Genomic DNA, 12,247 nt, shown 5'->3' with positions numbered 1-12,247 from the left:
TTTAAATTGTTGTCAATTGGGTTTTAGGAGCTATGTTGGAACCGTTGAACAGTGCCTAAATTTAAACCTTATATTGGGGAAATACACAGTAGCAAAAAAAGTACCCTTCTATTTGGGTTTCATGGACTTAACTTCGGCCTTAGATTTCGTTAATCGTTCACGTTTATGGGAGATTCTTTTAAATTATGGGTTGGACGATGCACTTGTGCACTTTTTGGCATATTTGCACAGATACCTGAAAGCACGGGTGAGGATCAATAATGAAGGTGAGGTCTCCAGGGACATTTTAATTGGCAGGGGGGGTCAGACAAGGGTGCGTTCTGGCCCCCTGCTTTTATTCTTTATATTAATGAACTGAATAATTCCCTGATTGGACTGACTAGTGACGTACCAAAAATAAATGGTCAACTGTATCCCACACTTTTATATGCAGACGACGCGGTCCTTATGGGCCGCACACCTAATACATTACGTATTTTAATCTCAGGTTTTGTCTCTTTTATGGAAGAGCTGGGACTATGTACCAACTTCAACAAATCTTTCACAATGTCATGTGGACCTAAAAAGTATTGTATAAAGAACATAAGGATCGGTAGTGATCTCTTAAAAAGTACTAGCACTTTCCCCTATTTGGGCCTAGTCTTCTCTGACACGGGCTCATGGCAATCGCATGTAGCCAGAGGCAGAAATAAATTTGGCACAGCAAGTAATTCTATAATTAGTCTTCGACAACCCAGAAAGGCAGAAGTGGTGTCCCCTTTACTGCAGATTTATAGAACCCAGTGTCTGCCTACTGCGACCTACGGTTCTGAAGTGTGGGGGCACGCAGACTGCAGTGGCATACAAGTGGAAGGAAACAGATTTTGCAGAAGGTTATTTGGGGCACAAATTTCATCACCCACCTTAATATACCACAAAGAACTGAACTTACACTATGTCGAGGACTTTATTAAATCCCGCCCGCCTTATTTTGGTTAAAGATATGGCGAAATCCTGCTGCCACTCTAACCCAACGGATCATCACAGACTGCCTCAGATGTGATAGGAGTAAATATATACCTTGGCTTAATGCTGTACATAAAAGCTTAGCCCGCATTCATTTAGAACACACCTTCCTTTTTCCCTCTGCTGTTGAAAACACAATCTTAAAATCAGCAAGGGACGCATTATATGACCTATATCGCAAAGATAGAGCAAAGATTGAGTCTTGTAAGCCATCCATCATTAGATATATGCCTATCCTGAGGACAGCAGGTACCAACTATTCTAAACCACAGGAGTATCTAAGGAAAAACATCGAGAGATGGAATAGGAGCTTGCTCTTCCGACTTAGGGACAATAGTGTAAAATATCTACTCTCCTTTCCGATTGGTTTTAACAAAAATCTGGAGGAGACATTTTGTCCATGTGGTGATGGTTGCAAACAAACACTACCACATTTCCTGTTCTCCTGTAAATTTTATGTAAAGTACACAAAACAATATCTAATCCCCTATTTTAAGTAAAATGAGATGACTAATCATAACTCTGCATATCTAGAAATATTGCACTTGGGCTGCGAGGACATGATCTACTGTGTTAGCTCCTTTTTACGAGCAGCTGTCAAATCTCAAGCCTCTATGATCGCCCCTTGATAGACATTATCAATTTGCACAAAATTTTTCATTTGACTATGTCTATTTATGATATGTCTATCTTGTATAAAGTCGGTTGTTATAAATCGCTTTTTGCACTATGATTATGTTTACATTTTGCGACTTTTGCACAGCAATGTTGGGGACACTTTTATGGTTCACACAAGGCAAACTATTGCTCATTTGCAATTTATTAATATAAGTATATACAGGGCTTTCTGGTACCCGACAGATTGTAACATATGTGACAAACCTGTTTTCTATACAGTCGGATGTTTACAAATTGCCCATTTTGCACAGTGCTTAAAAGTTTACATTTGCGTTTTTGCACAGTAAGGTTGTTGGTCCTTGTATAAATTATCGGTCAAATTTACTTATTTTTAATATTGCACTCACAAGTTGTATGTACAGGTTTTATGATATTCAATTTTATAAATTCACCATCTGATTCTATATTTTTAACTATTTTATTCATGAGAGATGATTGTAAGTTACATGTACATTAGCAGTGATGTTGTACTTTCATGGATATATATTATATCCGAATAAAGATAAATTGAATTGAATTGAATTATAAGACATAAAAGACAGTGCCTCAGTGTCCACTAATTCCATAGATGGAGTGCGTAAGCCAGGGACAGCCCCATCTGAACCCCAAAAAATTGATCCGTTACCAATCAACTTATCCCCTACCCCTGCAGGCAGTGATGCAACAGCAACGATACAAATGAGTCCCGCCCAAAAAAAATCCCACACCTCAGAAAGCCCGTCACAAACGAAAAAGAAAGGGCGAAACAAAAAGCCACTAGCCCTGGCTCTCAGTGTTTTGAGCAAACCTGACGTTACTGTGGTTGTACCAGACTCTGATGTTGAAGAAATTGGGCTCGTCCCCATCACCGCCTTTTCGGGCAGGTTGGATTATTCTATCGCAATGGCTACCACAACTGGGGCTGCCACTTCGGGGGCACCCTTAATATCACCAAGACAGAACACCTGAAAAAGGGACAACAGACAGTGGTCAACCCTAACAGTGAAAGAGCCAGTAACTCCAAAACAAGAACTATTTTACAACATTAAAGAAAAACAAAGCTCAAGGCTGTCCTCAAATTAGGTACAACTGCCCGACAATGGAAACCGAGTACAATAGTCATCGGGGGGGGGGGGGGGCTGCAAGAAAGTTGTTCACCTGGTAAAACCATGCATTTAACTGTCCCTTTGCCAATCTCTCGTACTTATGCCAACCCAGGAGCGGGACAGAACAACCTTTTGCAATCAAGGCCTCATCCTCAGGAGGCAATTTCTACCCAGGGAACGGAGGCAAGTTTTACTGAAGAACCGGTCAGCATTATTTTCATCCCCGAGTATGAATACCGGGGAAGAGTAGACATATTAAATAGAGGGAATGTATTACGACTTTTAAATTCCATCCTGAGCCTTGAAAATATAAGCTCATCAGACTTATTTTCCATAGAATTCCTTCCAAGTAATAATCGTCTGTGTCCTGAGGCGATCAAAACAAGATGGAGGTCTAGTGGAATAGCAAATAAAATCAAGGAAGAAGAAAGCAGTCTTAAGCTCTGCGGTATAAAGCTGGAAGCCGAATTAAAATCTCCTTATCCATCTACTTTCCTAAATGTTGGCATTAACGCCCTAAATAAAATGACCACTTCAGTATTAAGATGGGCCAGGAGCAGCACTCCTGGCAAACTAACTACTTGCATAAAGGGACTCCAATCCAATTACAAGCCTTGGGCCATTTATTCCAGCCTTGACACCGGGAACGCACATCTGGCCACAAATAAAACGCACAATAATAACAGAGCGTCCAAATTGATAAGAGAGCGGTACCTTACAGAAACCCCCTGCCGAGCAAGGAAAAATCAAATTGTGTTTTTGGAATATTAATGGTTTGGCAAGCAAAATTGACGACCATGAGATAGTTAATTACTTAAAGTCATTTGACATGATACTCCTCCAGGAAACCTGGGAAGATCAGGCCTTTGAGTTCCATGGGTACACCTCTTACTTTGTTCCGGCCATAAAGGGCTCCGATTTTGGTTTACCGTTCAGGGGGTTAATGAAACTAGTTTCAATACCTACAATAGGAAAAATACAGTCCATAGAGGCCAAAATCGCAACACCAAACGCAGTACAAGCATTAATGAGAATGCTCAAGTTTGGCAATATACCCCAAGAAATTATAATAATTAACACCTACGTGCATCCTAAACAAAAACAAAAAGTCGTAAAGGAGCTGACAAAAGAATAAAAATGATTATGGACGAGCAAGATACCGATCAGGTAATCCTGGCTGGCGACTTCAATGTACATCTTTTTGGGTAAGGCCAAGATGATGGCCCTGCGCACGAACTCACAGCAGTATGGGGGATACTGAATCAGGGCGGAGCAAAAATTAATAAACCAACAAGATGGTCAAAACATCTGTTACAGGAACTAGAACACTTAAATTTAAGAGCACTCAACAGCCGCTTCCTGGAGGATAACCCACCAGTCGCCACATTCCACTCTTCAAAAACCTCCTCTTATCTAGATTTTACGTTTACAACATTAGCAATTTTCAACAAAATAGCAACCTTTAGAATAGGTGACAACGCATACAGTGACCATCTACCACAGGAAGTGCTGTTGAATGCGAGATTGGCTGTTGACTAGATACTTGGAATCCCATTGCAACCAAAGAGATTTCAAATCTTAAGCGTAGAAGGTGTAATCTTAACAACATTGAAGCACTGTCAGCCTCCGCCAAAACACTATACGAGAGAGAAAAAGAATCCGCCACCCCAACAGTAAAAGCATGGGTAAATTTTATTACGACCATCAGTGGGAAATTCGCGATCAGGATAGGGACCAAACCAAGACCATCAGAAAACAATTTAACAAGGTTCAAAAGTAGCCCAGAATCAAAGATACTAAAACGCACCATAAACCAAACACTGAGACAACTTCAAAAAACACCAGGGAACTTGGACTTGCAGTCAACCCTTCGGAAAGCAAAGGCCCTACTAAAAAGGAAGAAGTGGGGGAAAATAAGACAAAAGAATGATGAACTGTGGGCCAAGTTACTTGATGATGCCAAACAAAAAAACAGCGCCAAGTTTTGGCAAACGATCCACAAGATAGAGTGACCAAACCATTCGGGAATAAGCTCTAATATAACAGAGACCACTTGCGTAGACTATCTCTCCTCACATTTGAACAACAATAGGCAAAAGGAAGTGGACGTGGACAAGGAAACGGGTATTGCGACAATGGATGGTTAAGCCACCAACAGGGAAGAAGTGATACAAAATTCAACTATGGAAGATCAACCGGCCGACAGTTCTTATCCCCACAAACAACAGGGGATCCACCTGACCGCTGACTTAATTTCATCAGCCTCCATTAAAGAGGAATGTTATGCTCCCACGGAAAAACAGATAAAATGTCTAATAGCCAGGGGCAGAGCTATGGGTGCCCCAGGCCCTAACGGCATCCCTCCGATGTTGTCTAAACACGATGCTGACTTCTGTAGCAAGGCTTTATTACCATTCTTTAACGGCATAAACTCCACAGCCATCTTTCTGGAATCCTAGAAAGGATCAGTTATCAGTCCTATTTTTAAACAGGGCGACAGGAACGATCCGAACAACTATCGACTAATCACCCTTATCGACATAGATGCAAAACACTACACGGGAACAATCTTGGATGAGTTAACTTCTTGGGCCTCAGAAAACTCTATCATTCCTACAAATCAAACCGGGTTTTGCAGTGGCCAAGGAACAACAACTAACATCTTGGCCCTAACACTGTTAATGGATGTAGCTAAGGAAGCAAAAATCCCCCTATTCCTTTGTTTTATTGACTATACAGCCGCTTTCGATCATGTTGACCCAGCCAAACTCTGGGGAAAACTTTAAAGCTGGGGTCTACCAAATTCACTCCTGGATCGGCTCAAACAGTTACACACAGAGACCTGGGTCAGGATTAATTTAGGTTCAGGGACACATATCTCAAAACGAATAATGACGTCGAATGGCCTCATTGATTTCCGAACACTGCTGCCATCTAGATTTTTTCAGAGCACGAAATGATGCCTTGACTTCGTCAAGACATGCTGCGAAGTACATTTATTGCCAAGCTGTAACATGACTCTTTTAACTAGAAAATGGACCTCCAGCCAGTGCTCAACAACTGTCCTCCACAGACTGATTCTCTGGACCACATTTCAATCAATTGATAGATATTATTTGAATATCTTTTTCATCTCCTGCTCAGATCCTTGACAGGGTCCTCCATTGACGTACAGTTGGATTACACCTGTGACGTTTCTTCACCATAAGCCCCTTTGGGCTTACCCCATCCGCTCTCTTCAATTTCCGAAGACTCGGCTGTCCCACGCATCATCTTGTCCTGATGAAGACCCGCCTGTGACATCCTTAACTTGTGCTGATTGTCAGGGTCCAAACGCCTACGTTTTTTCTTTCCATCCATGCTCCAACGGGCCAGTTAGCGCACATACAGCCTTCTTGTGTTTGTTGTGGTAATTCTTGACCTTGTCTAAATATAAAGTATAATACAAATTTTCTAGTGAACAACATATATTGTTTGTTCTCTTTGGTGTGTTCATTTGTTGCTTGAACTTAGAAATTTTAAATAATGCAAAGAAATTGTTTGCCCCGACAGAACCAATTGTTGTTGATAACGTATATGCCCGGGTTCTGAGGGATACTGGGTTACCCCATCGCTTTACAGACTCGAAAGGCCTCAAGCAGGGGTGTGTCCTTGTGCTGCTTTTTAACCTTTTTTTTAGCCGATCTCCCAGGGGAGTTGGATAGCTGCACATCCCATGCTCCAAAACTGGGGAAAAAGTTATTGTCAAACCTGCTATCTGCGGACGACCTGGTTTTAATAAGTCGGACTCCCATCGCTTCAGCATATTTTAAATACGACAAGTAGTTTCTCACAGAGAACGCCCTCCAAATAAATCTTAAGAAAACCAAAATTATGGTGGTACACTATCATAAAAGGAAGAAAAACAGTTGGTTCCTAGATGGCCATCGTTTGAACCAGGTAACAAGTTATAAAGATCTGGGAATACTTATGGATCATAAAAGCTCTTTTAAACCTCAGCTAGAATCCATGCGGAGAAAGGGAATTACGACTTATTTAGCAATAAAATAATTGAGGAAATGGCTTCCTGACCTCACGCTTGATCCCTTCCTACAAGTTCTGTAAGCCAAACTGCTGCCTACATTAACATATGGGAGTGAGGCTCTTAAAAGCAAAGATGCGGCAGCCCTAGTAATAGCCAATTCTTATAGGGCAATTTTCCATCCCCTAAAATACGTCTCCCCGGCCCATTTACGGTTAGAATTTGGGTTCCAAAGACAAACGGTGGAAAGAAGGAGTGCGTATGTAAAAATTTGGCATACAATCAGCAGTGCAGAGGCAGGATCTCTAAACTCCCACCCCTGGAACAAATTAGTTCGTCAAGGCAAATGCTCAGCCAGGGATTATCTGTTTGACTTCCTTGAGCTACTGGGATTGTCCGAACTCTGGGCCATACCAGCAGACCATCTTTCCTTCAAAAAAGCAGTGAAAAAGAAAACGTCCATGCTATCTGTTTAAGAAGACAAAACAGTTCTTGCTAAAAAGGCACACGGCTGGATAGTGCTCAGTGATTATGTAAGGCTCAAACCACAATCCTACTTGAGTGCAGGAGTCAAAATAAGAATGAAGGAAAATTTTTAAAGCTACGAATGGGGGTTATTGCTATCAATCCCCACCTCCCGCCATGGTAAAAGGAGAGGAGGTACTCTGACTTGCCGTCTATACGGAAGTGGGAAGGAGGACATTATTCATGTAATCTGTAACTGCCCCAACTTAAAGGATATAAGATGCACCTTGTTACGTCCTTTTTTCAGGTCTCATGGTACCCGGTCCTGTAGGCAGGCAGTGAAGCTCTGCTTCAACCCTGTTGAGGTTCAGCTTAACTGTTGGCCAACGAAATTGTTTGAGACGGCAACCACGAGACTCAAAAACGTGTTGAATACTGAAGTATAAAATAATAAGGTTAAAAGGGCATCTAAAAGTGAGTTATGGCACCTTAAAGTTGCACCAGCACTTTAACGTTTTGCCTATAGGTTCAGAAAACGCATTTTATTATGTTAAATGAATCTAATAGTTTCCTATACTTGCATTAGCATTTTAAATTAATGACGGCCACCAGTTTAGAACAACGTACCTGGTTATGCTGTTAGTTCAGCTCTCTCTGAAGTATAACAATATATTTTCATTGTCTTGCAGAACAGCCAATTGTACAAGCTGGGAATATTTTATTGATGATCTTTTATCGTTGTTTTTATGTTTATATTGATTGTGTATAAGGGAATCTTGTTGTATTTATTTGCAAAGATTTTAATTAATCAAGCAAAATAAATATTACCTTACCTGTCTGCATCCGTTTGAGAAGGCTGCCCCTATCGAAGATGAGTGTTTCCACCAAATCTGAATCATCAATTTAATTCTGTAAATACTGTCCCGAGGTGACGTTCTCTCCATGGGCCCCACAGGATAGGAGCTGCTGCTGTTCTGGATCAGGACCCACTTCTGACACACTACTGCAACAATAACAAGCAGGTAAATGTGCCATGTAACATGCACTTGTGAGTAAAGACTAGTGTGTGGTCGAGTCTGCAGCAAATTCTTAAGAGTTTTGCTGGCAGGGTAAAATACACTGAACTGTGTTGCACATTTGGCCAGTCACAGTAACTGATCTGCACTTTGCCTGATCAATTCTTAAATCTGTAATATGTTAGGGACTGTAGTTTTGTGATCCTGACCCTAGCGGAAAAGAGGACACTCGAAGAAGGAAGTATAGTGCCTCATTGTTTAATGTCCCTTAAATTACAACTCTTTATTATGTTTCCATTGAATTGTGTAGCCTTTGGCTCTACTGTGAGATTAAAGTACTTTCTTTTACATGAAAGATTAGCACTAGGCTGAGAAATACAGTATTATGTCTGCTGAATGTTGAGTTCTGAGGCCTTGTCTCGAATACTACCTTCCTGTGAAGCATTTGACTATTTGCCCTCACTACCCTGAAAGTCAAGTGCTGAAAGGGTTGCATTTGACCCAGTTTACAGAGCCAAATTAGGACGGATCCCAGGACATCATTGACAAATGACCTCACCCTCCTCTGTTCTCGACCCGAACCTGTGCCTGAGTACCTCTGGCCCTTCTTATACTCTTGCACCTCTACCATTGCTTTAAAAAGAGCACCTGTGCTCCTACATTTATTCTAGAACCTCTGTCCCTACCCTTACCTTACTAATGTTACACCTACCTAAGTTCTATCAACCTATACCCTAGCACCTTTTGCCCTTCACCTTTTTACTACTCCTTATTCTTCTCACTTGTTTTCTCATTCTCTTTTCCTGGCAAGTTTTGACAAATTTCCTAATATTTTTTTAGCAAATTCTCCATAATTGAGTTTTACCAGCTTACGGTTTATAGTGTTTTCCATTTCTTTTTTCCTACTAAAAGAGGGAAACAGACTATTAAGATATTTTTTTAAGAAAAGAACATAGCAACTGCAGCGTGCAACAAAAAAGTTCTAAACCAGCTTTTTCTGGTTCATCTACTGGAATCAAGCATCAAATCTTGCTATTTTACCACCTCTGTCAAACCACAATTCAACAAAACTGTTCCATCATGGCAAGTACCCAAATGCAGAAAATAAGGAGGGTAAAGTAGTAGAGGGAAACACATTTCTGTACATTCCTCAAATAACAATCTAAGCACATAGATGAATGTCACTGTAATCCTCACAATATAGAATAATCCAAGTTTATCCATCCCATCTAGGTGGGATTCGAGAGCAGGGCAGCCAAGCAACGATGTTTAGCCATGGGGCTGAGCTTGCTACAATGTTTTCAAGGGGTAAAGGGGTACAGAACATGTGTGGCTGTGTTCCCAGTCACTGTGCAACACTTTGCCAAACATAGTATCATTTAAAGTATGGGTTGAGCTATCTCGCAGGCACATCTCTCTTTTGTATATGCTTGCCCTCATATGCATCCTTACAAAATAATGCACCAGTGGCATTTCCTGCTGGTTCAGTAACGTGCAGGGGGAACATACTCTTGCATATGGATCTGCAGTGGTCATGAGAAGACCTTTATGGCCACTACCAATGGTGAGTGGACCATGATTCGTTAAAAACGCAATGCATCGACCAAGGTTGTTGATCTAATTGTTTTTGTCGAGTGCTTGCTCAAGGGTACGTCAGGGACTCATTAATCTTTAGGTCTCATCTACAGACAGGCTTATCTTCTATTGTGGGAGACCTTTTGTCTCTAATTCATTAACATCTGAATATATATTGAGCTTTGGACAAGACCCTTTATCTTAATTGGGTGGCTTTCTTTTCCCCACTTTGTATTCAATTGATTTCCTCTCTATATCATGTGATTGTCCCATCTCCGGATTCCTTCTTCTTTAACATAATTTAATTGGATCACTTGTGTCCTTCCACTGCTTACATTCACAGAGCAACATTTTCTTATCCTTTTACATGTTTTTTTTTGGTCCCACCCCCTCTCTCCTGTGTGCTGCTTCATGTTGCTTTCCCAACACAAGTGTTGCTTCCCCATCCCTAGCAGTCTCACTCTGTTTTTATTTATAATCCCTCCTTTGTCCCATGCCTTTCTCTCTTTGCTGCCAGTTGCTCGACCCTAAACTCTCCACTCCTTTGAAAATACACACTTGTGCACACCTTTAAATAAATGTACTTAATTTACCGGTCCAAGGGCATCATCATTTCAGAACGGTAAATAAGAGAAAAACAAAATGGTCGCTGCATCATGAGGTATGCTCTTACATGGCTGGTGATGCAAGCACACCTATACGCCATCACATGCTGACCATAGACACTTCACGATGCATGCATGCACACCCATAATCATGTTTTTATTTCATTGCTGATTTCACGAAGTCTGAGCAATAATAATTTTTTTCCTGTTTTTGGCAATGCTGAACAGCATTGATAAAATCTACTGGCAAAGACCTAAAGATAAAAAAGTTGACTTTGCCCATGCTTGTTTTTGTGACCGCAAATAAAGACCCACCAAAAAGATTGCAATTTTTGATCAGCCTTTGGAGTTATATCAAAATGGTTCATGATTAGACATCCATTGGGAAGTTTCAACCCAACAGCGCATGGTATTTCAAATATACTGTCTTTTGTGGGATGGAGCTCAATTGCGTGTGGGTCTGTCCACTGAAAACATTGACTGGTGCACCATACAAGCTAACACATTTGATTTTAAAGAAGAGTACGAATAATGTCACTTCTGAATTATTAATATGGGGGCACAAATAAAGCAAGGCACAAATAGCTATTTGAGCTGACCTTTGCTTTTATGACTTGTAATTTAATACCACAGTGATTGTCATGTCACAAGTTTTTTGCATGCACATTACATGAGCATACATTTGATTTCAATGTTTTGGTAGAATTGGGTGAACAATGATAACATTAACTTTATCTCCCCAATGATATGCAAAACATTCATTCTATGGTTGAGCGGTTCTACTTGATAAGTTATGTCAACACAGCACACATTTAGCTAGCATTGTCCATGTTTGCCAATAGTTGTCAGAGCTTCAGCAGTATGCTATTGGAATAGGTACCCTCCTAAAAGCAAGCATTGTCAAATTGTCTGACCTTGCCAATTTTGTGTGTGTGTGTAAATATATATATATATATATATATATATATATATATATTCACTGAAAAAAACATGGGTTTCACACACGTTATAGTTAGGAATTAGCATTTAAAAAACCTTAGAAATTCAATGAAAAAAACAAAGGTTTCACACATGTTATAGTTAGCTGGACATTTCACTCGTAAAAAACCATTGAAATTCCCCCGGTATAGTTAGTTCAGCTAACTATAACTCGCGCGCCCGCAATGCACTACTGATGACGTCACATATTACATCACTCATGACATGGTCAGTGACATCACTCATGACATAGTCGCGTACGGTAAGCTTACGGTAAGCGTACGGTTTACGCAATGTCCGTAATTTATCTACGCTGTTTGCGTATAGTTACGCAATTTGCGTAGCCGCGCGTACTCCGCGTGGGGCGTGTACGCTACACGCGCACGTTACGCGGAAGTGTTGGGGAGTGACTGTTATGCGCATGCGCGCGAGCGTGTGTCTTTTTTACGCGCATGCGTACTTTTGCCGTAAGCGCACCGTAAGCGTACGGTAGGTCATGTGATCATGAAACACCACTTTTGATTGGTTGAAACTACTTTCAGTTCTAGAACTCTCCTACACCACACCCATTCCCCTCATTTCTGCTTGTGATCCCTTAGGAGAAGGAGCTGGGTTGTCTTTGTGATACGATGGCAGAACAGCAGAGCTCTTCTGAGAGTGAGGCTAGCAGCACTACCTTGAGGCAGTGAGCGAGGAAACAAAAGACCTCTTACGTATGGGAGTATTTTACTTTTCCAGAAGGCCAGCAAAAGGTAAATGCACCCTTAGTGACTTGTAAGCTGTGTAAGCGTGTACTTTCAAGAGGGAATCCTGACAGGA

This window comes from Triturus cristatus, chromosome 6, assembly GCF_964204655.1.
Source record: "Triturus cristatus chromosome 6, aTriCri1.1, whole genome shotgun sequence".
NCBI classification, from domain to species: domain Eukaryota; kingdom Metazoa; phylum Chordata; class Amphibia; order Caudata; family Salamandridae; genus Triturus; species Triturus cristatus.
The sequence above is the reverse complement of the archived record's forward strand: the minus strand, read 5'-3'. Positions refer to the sequence as shown.